This window comes from Silurus meridionalis, chromosome 27 (assembly GCF_014805685.1).
Source record: "Silurus meridionalis isolate SWU-2019-XX chromosome 27, ASM1480568v1, whole genome shotgun sequence".
NCBI lineage: Eukaryota > Metazoa > Chordata > Actinopteri > Siluriformes > Siluridae > Silurus > Silurus meridionalis.
The window spans coordinates 9978155-9990373 of record NC_060910.1 but is presented as its reverse complement, the minus strand read 5'-3'; the positions used below and the strand labels follow the sequence as shown (position 1 = coordinate 9990373).

Genomic DNA, 12219 nt, shown 5'->3' with positions numbered 1-12219 from the left:
GGCGCCGTACCATGGCTGACCCTGCGCTCTGACCCCAGCTTCCAGATGAGTTGGGATATGCGAAACACTGTACTGATCACAAAGCTCAGTGAACTGGGTATCTGCACCTCCACTTGCAGATGGATTCTGGACTTTCTCACCAACAGACCTCAATCTGTCAGGTTGGGAAACCAGGTATCCTCTACCCTCATTCTGAGCACTGGCATAGCGCAGGGCTGTGTTCAGAGCCCACTGCTCTACTCCCTGTTCACCCACGATTGTGCTCCTCTTTATAACTCCAACATCTTCATCAAGTATGCAGATGACACCACCGTGGTCGGCCAGATTGACAACAATAACGAATTGGCCTACAGGGAAGAGATCCATAATCTAGCAGCGTGGTGTGCCACCAACAACCTGACCCTCAATGCCACAAAGACCAAAGAGCTCATTGTGGACTTTCGGAAATTCAACAGCAGGAGACATCTACCTGTCAACATCGATGGAACTGAGGTAGAACGAGTCTCCAGCTTTAAGTTCCTGGGAGTTCACATCCCTGAGGATCTGACATGGCAGCAGAACACGTCAGAACACCAGCAGGTTCAGGGACAGCTTTTTTCCATCCACCATCACACTACTGAACTCTACACTACACCGCTAATCACTACAAAACAAACACAAACATATATATATATATATATATATATATATAGTAGACTGTTTATTCGACTTGCTAATTACTCTTCAATGCCACAGCCTTAAGAACCATTCCTGTACTTCTTAATGTTGTCCACACATCTCAATGCACTGTTACTGCCTTATATTTATTCACTGTACATATGCTTACATATTTATATATATATATATATTCGACTGGTTATTTAGCTGCTAATTCTTAAATGCCATAATATTTTAACCTTCACTTCTGCACATTACTCTTTAATGCCATAGCCTCAGAACCATTCCTGTACTCTAAATTGATGTCCACGCATTTCTGCACAGTTACTGACTTTATATTTATTCCCTTTACATATGTTTACATATTTATCACTTGCTGTAAATATGTCATATATTTATCTGCATTTTTGCACGACTGCTACATTTTGCACTTCTGGTAGATGCCAAACTGCATTTCGTTGCTGTGTACCTGTACTATGCAATGACAATAAAGTTGTATTAATACGCCAAAGAGTTGATATTAACCTTATTAATGACCCCTGGTTTTTAGTGCATTTTTGTGCATTTTATTTTGCATTAAATTTTTCCTGGGGATTTGAAATTAATGCAAATTGTGTGTTTTTTTGCAAATTGTACAGGAAATTAAAAAAATATCTGCAAAATCTTTTATAAAAAAGCTGAACAACAGTTTAAAAATGTTTTGGCTGACCTTTCCTTATAATGTCCAGGTTTTCTTGAAAAGTCAGTCTTGTAAATGTTCTTTTTAAGCGACTAAATAAAGTTCTTCTCCTCTGTGTGCCAAAAGAAAAAACTGTTATTAAATCCACATGTATATATTTGAGCTTGTGCAGTTTACTACAGATGTGGTCATTTGTATAATTAGGTTACAAGAAATTATGATTTAAAAAAGAGATAAATCACAAGCATTCTAATGTCCTTCCCATTGTTAGTCCTTGAATCAAGTCACTCCATATTCTCATAAAAGGTTAGTAAAGGGTTATCCAATGAAGCTGTTTTCTTGTTCTGTAAACTTTCATGAACATCTATGTATATCTTTTCACACACGTACCATATAGTCTGTGCAGGGCTGGTAGTAAAGTTGACTAGTTGAGATGTATACTTTAGCTTTTCCTGGTTAGAGGTGAGGAATTCCCACCTGCAGCCTTATCATTTAATCAACGCTAATAAAGTCCACAATGACATTAATAACATTATTATTTATCTTGGTTGCCAGGTTTCAGCAGTAAGGTCAATGCTGTGCATATGAATTTCTGGTGTACACACATTATTCTTTCTATAATTGCCCTTTCCTTCTTCCAGTCTGCAATATACTGTATCTATAAAAGGAACTGGATCCGCACGCTGTAGATATTATGTTTTATTTATTATTAAAACGAATTCCAAAAGGCGTCAACACTGTATTGATACACTTAAAGATTTTTGCAGTATTTATGCTGTCCACTAGAGGGCAGCAAAATACCAACGCAAAAGTAACGCGAAGGCCCTATCAATTAATTTAACGATCCCATAGTAGGAAATTATGATTAATTATACACTGCCAGTCCAAAAAATCAAAAAGTCACACACACTAATTCATTCGTTGGACTGCCTTTAGTTTTGTTGACTGTACACATTCACCGTGGCATCTTTCCAAAAAGCTTCTGCATAGTCACAACATCTATTCCCATCCAGAGTTGCAGTAATTTTTCACCAAGATCTTGTACTGATGATGGGAGAGTCAGACCCCTGCACAGTCTCCCCAGCATATCCCAAAGATTCCCAGTGGGGTTAAGTTTTTTAACTCTGTGGTCTCCATACACCCCCTGTCCTCTACATCTGCCTCTTTCAAAGCAACTACCTGCATGTCTTCCCTCACCACATCCATAAACCGCCTTCTTAGTCTTTCTCTTTTTCTCCTTCCTGGCGGCTCCATCCTCAGCATTCTCCTACCCCATGTCCCTCCTCTGCAAATGTCCAAACCTCTGTGGTGGCCAATCCATGTGTGAAAATGATGTGTCATCAAAATGAGAATCAGGTTTATTGGCTAAGCGTGTTGACACACAGAAGGAATTTGGTTCCAGCTGTTTGTGACTCTCAAAAGGACAGACATAAATAACACAACACATTCAGCTTGTACTATACAAGACAAAACAGACAAGACAAAACAAAACAGGCTATACAAGACAATAAAGACAATGTGAGACAAAATAGACAGTATGAGTATTAAATAGGGATACAGAGTATATGACATATCAGTGATGTACATAAAGTGTGACAGAGCATGGTAGTGCAAATAACAGTATTGTGCGTCAGGTATGATAAAGAGTTACTTTAGAACTTTGTACAATATACAGCAGCAATAGTGTGTGATACATATACGGATAATGTGATGATTGACAGTTCTGATAATGCAGTACTTATAGATATGAAGCAGGGAATATAATTATGGTTAGTTATTAATGAGGGTGATTGCCTGGGGAAAGAAACTGATCCCGTGTCTGGCAGGCTGATCCTGTGTCTGGCATGCTCCCTAAACCACTCTTTTACAATTTCAGCCCGATGTATCCTGGCATTGTCATCTTGGAATATGCCCGTGCCATCAGGGAAGAAAAAATCCATTGATGGAATAACCTGGTCAAACTTAAAAACATGGTCAATTCCAAACAGATTGGTTCTTTCCTGTTTTAGCTGCTTCTGAGTCAAGCAAAGCCTTGATTTTACCTGAATGAGAATTCAGTAAAACCTGAATGCTTCCTGGTTAACTTTTTTAAGTCATTTTCATGTGAGTAGCATCTATAAAACTGCATATTATCATCTGAACCTAGGCCACATAAAAAAAAAAAAAAAGTTGAAGAATTATACTGACTGTTTAAGTTTTGCACTGCACTTAGTTCTGGTGGTCCATGCTGAGGCAGTAAAGTCTATTGTGATTGCTTTCCCTCAAAGACATGTTTGCTGTTAAGTCAAAGGATCATTGGCAGCTCAAAGGGTAAATGATATTTTTCTTCCATGGCTTATTAATAGAATGATAATCTATGTTAATAGTTCACTTGTTTTATTTGGGCTTTTTGCAGTTTTTGAGTATTTGATTTGATTTCTCTTATGTATTCATATATTCATATATGTATACATACTTTTCTGTGTATACCTCCCAGATATGTCAACATATTTCTGCCTTGCATCCATTATCTTTTTCTTCACTATAAATATTCTAAATCTTCTTTGCAATTACACTACACAAATTATATATATAATTTCAGCAAAAGAAGAAAGACAAAAAATGTGACATGAATACCAAGATATCTTTCACTAAAAAAGAGGGTTCATTAAAGCTGCACCAAAGAAAAAATGAGAGGAAACTGTGAAATGCCCACTAAGGAGATCTATAAGATAGCCTTCCTTTCTGGAAAAATGTGTAGGCAGAGTTGATGAACCAGCACTAACGGGAGTTCACAAAGGACATTGTCAACATCCTCACTTCCCATTCCATCCCCTAAACATCTGCAGATGTGGAGTGATATATTATATGCTTAACCAAGCCCTTTTGCAAAAGATACAAAATACCATAGGCCTAGCTTTCTACATCTACTGTATTATGAACAAATATTTGGGTGGGACTCTATTTATAATTTTGCACAATCTGACACAATTCATATGAAAAAAATGAAGGGGAGGCAGGGATAAAACTTCACCCGTTTTCAAAATAAATTTCAACAAAATCCAGCTTCATATTTGCAATTCTTTCACATTTGTGCTCTTTTTCACCTCACCAGTATACTGTAAGTTCAGTGCAAGTACACTCACCATGCAATTGTTTCAGTGACTTTGCTGTGTCGTGGTTGCTGGTGCCATACAGGCTACATTTAATATTTCAGAAACAGATGATCTCATGAAGATTTTCATGCACATCAATCTGTGGAACATAAAAACACATTTAGCTACTGGCAGGCACATGAAGTCAGAGTTCTGGGGAGAATGGCAGTGAGGAGAATGTGCATGCTGAAAGCAAGGCAACACTAACTCAGATAATCTTTACAATTGTAGCTAGGGTTGCCAACTTCAGCAAGGAAAATAAGGGACAAACTTTATTATTTATAGGAAAATAAGCGACATTAAAAGGAACACTCAAAATAAAAAGTCTGTTTTTTTGCTTAAATAAATCTCCGATATCAACACTTTTTTTTGTGTTAACCTATGTACAATTTTATTCTAAAAAGAATTCTACTGTCATAATAAAATGTCACACACCTTACAGATGAACCACCTGTATGAGCAAATTGTACCACCATAAAATTGTGACTGCAACAAAGAGAAACAGATTAAATGCAAGCTGTCATTTTAATTTTAAAGTGTTTTCATTCTTTAACAACTGTATAATACAGGGCAACTGCCTGTATGTGTAAGCCCATCACCTGACTGAACAATAATGAAATAATTTTATTTTTATATTTTAAATGTAAATAGGCAAAATCTCATCATAAAGCATATACTTTATGTTGACAATATGTTGAATAGACAATAATTAAATGTATTATTTTGTATGAACATACAAACAAACATACATACAAAAATACATCTTATAATCAATTCTGGCTTTTAAAACAGTAGCCTCCCATATCAGACTCTGGAGATGTTTTGGCAAGTGACAATAAAAAAAAAATAGAAATTGCACTGTGGGTTCTTTGCTGTTGGTCGTTCGGTCGATGGGTCTCCGTGGACGCTTGTTGTTTGACGTCGCAAAAACCACCATATGGCTTACAGAAAAATCTCTCCTTCATCATTTACAATTTGCCATGTACATATTTCCCTGGACTTCTCCAAGCCACATGTTCTCCATCTCCCATTCTGATTTATATTTCTGTAATGTTTTTTTCTTTTTTCTTTCTTTTTTCACTAGTTAAAATAGATAGCACCCAGGTAACGTAGCAACACCCAATGACAGAGAGATCTCATGCACAAACAGACACACACACACACACACACACACACACACACACACACACACACACACACACAACTCACATCACCATATTAACTGTACATTGAGTCTATATACAGTTCTACATGTTCTACAGTATACATGTAGATTATATGGGACAAACTGCATTCCGTATGGGTTTAATACGGAAAGCTGCTTTTATGTCTTAAATACGGGGCGGTTGGCAACCCTAACTGTCAAACGTCTAATCTTAAAGACGATAGGCTACAATGGCAGTAGTTTCACTCCGATCAGCCAAAAACATGCACCATGCACTTTATACAAAAGCAGCATGCATGTTATTCATGGATTTCTTTTATTTGGCCGTTCTGAGAGCAAAGCAGGTTATACCCAGCATTTATGTGATGTTCTCAAAAATGTGAGTGAATAATCAAAATGCAGGCCAAGTATGCTGCATAATTAATGATAATTGCATATTGCAGAGCTTTACTCTAACTAGGTGTCTCTTTAACCTTTAAAGTTAAACTGGTCTCTTTTATTCCTTCTTATTTTGCTCAGCCTTTCTATATGTATTTCATTTACATTTAAAGTCCCTTCTTTCTTTTTATGCACTAGATACCAGTGATGAACTGTTAAGAGAAAATGTTATACTACATCCTATTTAAATGTTTTTGACTGAGCAAAATAAATTACATCCAGCAAACTTACTTTGGAAATAGAAGTGATGACATTTAAATTATAGATTTTTCCTGAAATTAAGCAAACAGAAGGGTTATGGTGCAACCTCAAGGTTAGTCAGAGGAACAGAAACTCATGACGTGGCTCAATTGGCAGAGTCAGTAGCATGTTTTACTGGAGATCAGATGCTTTTCAGTGACTCATGTGCTGTAATGTATCCTTGGAATGAATTGTCCAACATTCTTTCAATAAAATGCATTGAAAAACTAATTCCTGTATCTCTCCCGGACATTACAGACATTAAACAATTTTTTTTTTTTGCCCCTCAAATTTATGATTTTCAGTTCTCTATTTTTATTTCTCTTTTTATACTCTACCCACATCACTTTATTTCATTTTTTCAGTGTACAACGTGCAATAAAATGGACAGAAAAGCAGCTGCTTCTGATAGAGAAAAATATTTGTAGGATTGAAAGATTCTCAGGAGCTCTTATATTCTCATTTTGTTCTACAGACAGTAAAATCAATCTGAAATTTTTATGCAACTGTATGAGATTGTACAACTATTATATATATATATATATATATATATATATATATATATATATATATACATATTAATACATTTATACATGGGTATTTATACATGGATATATTCAAATATAGCATTAAAAATATTTCATTTAAATGTGAATCAGTCAAAATGACCCATGACTGGAGCTCTGGTGTTGAAGCAGATGAAATACAAAAATATGTTATTTTGCACCTCGAATTCCACCTCCCATTCCTAACCATGTAAATAAAACTTAGCCAGGATTGTTTTCTAGCTTTACTATATTCCTTGTAATAAAGTTTTTTCCCAAATATATTTCTTGTTGTTTATTGTAAAAGAACACCTGCCTGTTCTGGGCCAAATGGATTTAGTTTTTCTTTCCGAACAGACTGAGATGGAGGCAGAGTGAATGAGGTGTTACTGAGTGTCTACAAAAAAACTGTGAGGATGCACATGCAAAGAAAGACAAGCCGTCTGACATGGACCACAGTTTTGCAAATTGGTTTTTATAGCCATTTAAAACATTGTTTAAACACGCATTGTTGATAACATTCTGCATATTTACTCGCTTATCTGTACTAAATCATCTATTGCACCTTTAACACGTTTTGAGTGCAGACACTTTTCTGTTTCAGTAACTATATCTAAAAAAATCATCTACATTATACTGTAGCAAGCTTAGTCTAAGTTCTTCTGAATGAAGAAGATTTCTTTAAAGTAATATACAATGGGAACCCTTTAAACATATAATCAGACTGACCACCAGATGCGTGATAAACCCAATCCTTTAGAGTATGAATAAGGCCTATTATTGCCAAGCTGTCCTGAAAAAGGCTTTGACACTAATCCATCCACACACAATTTAATAGCCTAAAATGTGTGGGTGGCTGGTAACATTTCCTGAATTAAAAGCACTGTGATTACACGTTTGGTTAGTCCAGCATAGATCACCGTGTGCGTGTTATATAATTTTCACACTAGCTAAACAATGCTGGCAGAGACACCCAGACTAAATGAATAATGAAGAACTGTACTGAAGGCACATTTTATGTCAAGCTGATAGAGTATATATTCTTTATTGATGAAATCAAGATACAAAGATACAAAGTCAGAAATAAGGTTTGTATGCTCTGGATTAATATATACATATTTGTTTAGAAATTGTGATCTAAAGGTAAGACTGAAAAGAGAAATCAAGGAAAGCTTACATAATTTTTGTTTATGTAAGCACATGTTTGAGTAACCGTGAGTAAGGCTGTGTGTAACTGTGAGTGAATGGGAACTGATCCTGCGAATTCTTGCTGCTCATTTAGTTCTTGTGAAGATTTCAATCTCGTGTAAGTACACTTTTAAATGTATGCCATGTTTCTACCTTCCTACCACAGACCCCTCTGCAGAGTCAACATTGTTGTCTAATATTACAGGGGGTCATTTTATATCACTGCATGGGTTGATGTGCGTGCTCCTCGTTACAGCATTTGTCTTGGCCTTGGCCGCTTCATCTCCAAGGACAGTAACAAGTTCCATATGTGAGGCTTTAAGCTGATTTTCCCCCGACACAAAAACACAGAAATGCTTTGCTTGATTCGGCAAAAGCAACCGAGCACCATGGTACACCTCGTTTAGTATGCAACAAGGTCGCCTCTGTTATGTGCTGGGCAACATGCCAGACTTTCCCACCTAATACACTAATAAAGCCGCTGGCTGAGTGTTAAAAAAGGTACTTTGGTCGTGCTAAGGTGGCATTGTTTTTTGTTTTGGTGAGACTCGCACACTACCATGTGCTTAGGGTTATTTGTGCTCGCTTCGTAAGCCAGGACTTTGACCCACACTTCAGGGAAAAAAGGCTATTGGTTTCCTTTTTCCAACAGGAAAAAGAAAATAGAGAGTAAGTCTGAGGATCTTCAGTTTCTTAATCGCGTGCACAGTGGGAGAGCCCCTCGGTCAACATGAGGATGGACAAGAGAACATTAAGGCTTTGGTGTGTTTGTTGTTGTGTTTGTTAAAAGAGAATGAGATGTGAAGTCTGAAGCATTCCTCAGCTTCTTGGCACAAACTCCGGTTTGTTTGTTGTCCATTTGGATGGTGGCTTTAGCAGAAGAGGTCATGCAAAATGGAAGAGTGTGTTTGGCATGCACTGTTAAAATGCCAGAAACTACTTTTAACTGACAAAACATTTAACTGTTGGCGTAAGTATAAACTGTTAAATATCTTGAACAAGTAAAATTTTAAAGGCAGCATTACTTTCCTAAAATCTTATTCACTATGACAAGATCCTTTTCATGACTTAATTGTTGTATTTTTACATCACAAAACTGTCAAATGATGCAAATCAAATATACATTCACTCATTTGATTCTTCAACTCAAACTGAAGAAAGCTGAAGGAAGTATTTACCTTTTCTACCTTTTCTATTCTTATAAGACCATTTGAACTCATATTTAAAATAAACAACGTTTAGCGTAAAGGAGAAAGATAGACCTCATGCAGTAGAGCTATTAAAAAAGCATTATTAAATGCAATAAAGATCAAAATTAGAATATAGAACACAAACATTTGTCAGGTATTGCACATATTCATACTGACTTCAGTTGGCACTTGGGGTGTCAATTTTCAAAACCACCTTCACAACAGTTACCTGTTTGTAGTGGTTAAATAAAGGAAGCCCTTCACCAAACATTACCAGGTACCACTGAAGCTAGAATTTGGAATCGTGTGTTGTAGTCATGTGAAAGCATACCTGAACTTCTTAGCTTTTGAATGTTTAGAAATACAGTATGTATACAGTAAAAAGTCTCCAAATCTAGTGTGAAATATAATGCTGATTCATTCATTTTTTTGGGCTACAAAGATATTTTAGCTGGTTGACTGTGCCAGGAGGGTACAAGTTAGCTGTAAATAAGCCTTTTTAACAAAACAGTGACTGCAAAATTAAATTACCAATCAACACAAAAGTGGGGGGAAACTAATAAGGCCATCAAAAAGTGTGCTTTTTTAAAAGAACTGAATTTAGTCCTTTAATGGTGGATCAGAAAATGTACCTGAGTAAAAGAGATTTTGGTTCTCTTTGCATTCAAAATTTGCTTTGGTCTTGGCCCTGCCTTGGTCTTGGCCCTGGTCTCAGCTTACTTGTTGTTTCTTTTTACCTCGCATGAGCTCTCATTCCACTTCTCATTCTCACTTGTTTTCTTCGGACTGAACCCAATAACCACTTGCATTTATACATAATTTCATCTGGCGCAGGAAGGCTGCCATGTAGTTCATAATAAACTTACACAATAAGAAAGGCAGAATAACATTTTTGAATAACCATGTTGTTTCAGCTTTGTGTATCATGTTGAACCCCCTCGACCATTTGTGTTTTTTAGAAAATTGTTCTAACATTTTGAAACGAGAGCCACCATATCCCCCTTTAACCACATAACTCCAAGTTTTACATTTCCAAGCTCAACTGTTATGTAACATGACCTGAACAATGTAGAAGAAAACATGTGGGGTTCAAATGGCTTTAAAAAGCAGCTACTTTTGAGATGTGTGCTGGGCGTGCTTTGCATTTACAATGCGTCAACATACGAAACCACAAGGCAGACTTGAAACAAACCATTCTCAGACCACCTTCCGAGATGGACCAGCCTATGGGGTTCTGAGTTCATTTGAAGCTTTCACATATGGCCTATTGACTTATAGAGGGGAAATAGCACAGAGTCTATTTAAAATTAAAACAAGCTGAGTGTGAAAATAGTTTAGGTATTTGGATTTGATCCCTGTTGGAAACCAGGGCAGCTCACAATTCTGTAAGATTACAGAAAGTTTCATGAAAACCACTGAATTCATTTGAATAATCATTTTTTTTGTGTTGATGAATTAGCAAAGCCACAGGAAATGACGGCGGGATGGCAGGAACCTGGAGTACATTGTGTCTCTGTGAGTCCTCACTTCTCCATGAACTATAGATGAATTGCAAGCTCGACATTTTCACTGTTGAACAGTGCTCTGACCGGCAGTTACTATCGTAACATTAAATATTAAAATCAGTGTCAAGTCAGAGCTGCCACAACTTTTCCTTCATAGTAAAAGGAAACAAATGGTACCTTATAGTAAACATTAATACGAAAAAGCAGACAAACACACACAAACACAGGAGGAAATTATACAGAAAATGCTTGCATTTTAAATCATTTTAAAAGCATATACTGTTTAGTAACCTGAACAGTATTTCAAAAAACGATTGACAAATCTAAATAAATGACAATATATTTACTACTATTTAATACCAAAGTCTACATTCATATAGTGTAGCAATCACTCAGAACCATTAGTTTTGTGAAATACTTAATTCTTGTAATGATTACAATAACCCATTAGAATGGAACAAAATGTTTCACGAGTTATGGGAAATATTTGTTTTTTTAGTTCTTTCCAAGACTACAGGGAGAGAACATCTGTGCTGGATGGATGTGAAAAACACCACCAGGAGAACTACAAAGAGACGAGTCAGCAAGCAGAGTTTCAGAAAAGGATCTGCTGGGGGAGCAACTCCCATTTACTGAGGGGGAGAGAGAAAGTGTGTGTGTGTGTGTGTGTGTGTGTGTGTGTGTGTGTGTGTGTGTGTGTGTGTGTGTATGTGTGTGTGGGGGGGTGTTCCTCAGACTTTCATTGTGCAATTCTAGTCAGCTCGAGTGACAACAGAATTGTGAAGAAGAGGATATGATGTAAGCAGTCGGTCTTCACAGTTTGCTGACCTTTTAATACAGTCCTCAACAGAACACAGGAAAAAGGTTATCACCCATGTGTGGTTGCTTTAGTTTCATTCTTTAAAATATAGAACAAGGACTAATAGTTAATATATTTTTTTTTCATCAATCATATGCAGGTCTGGGTCATCTTTCATGATTAAAACATATAAATTGAGGCCATTTTGCTGAGATTTCTCAGTCTCAAGCCCAAAATGTTCCACAAGGCCTGTCAGTTCCACTATCCTTTTAAAGAACAGTGACAATTTTTACAGTGCTGACACAGAAGGAGTTGCATTTTCTGTTACAGGAGGGCACTAAGACTCACTGTAATGCAAATGCCGTTGATATCATGCCTCCTTCGTAACCCCAAACATTTAGTCTAATGCAATTCAGCCACAAAAGCACATCAGTGCTAGACCACTGTAAGCACAAAGAACAGACTGAATATCTACATTTCGAAAATTCATCAGACTACGACCCCACAATGAATGTAGGCTTTATCAATGAAGCCCTTCCTATTAAAGAGGTTCTTGTGAGTGAAGATCGAGGGCGAAAGATGAGGTGAAATCATGTGACCCATAACCTCTGGATGCTTCAGAAGAATGAACCACTTTTCAGGAAGCCATGAAAGTCGCTCACAGATAGAACGCCTGAAA

The 12219-nt window shown here is 36.7% G+C and overlaps 1 long non-coding RNA gene across 1 annotated transcript; it reads left to right on the top strand.

Moving 5' to 3' along the window:
* The first annotated feature begins 8720 nt into the window (after nt 1-8720).
* On the top strand, nt 8721-11401 carry LOC124380800. Its single transcript, XR_006924732.1, has 3 exons — nt 8721-9016; nt 10696-10751; nt 11241-11401. It is a non-coding gene; the product is annotated as an uncharacterized LOC124380800 (long non-coding RNA).
* Nucleotides 11402-12219: the final 818 nt, after the last annotated feature.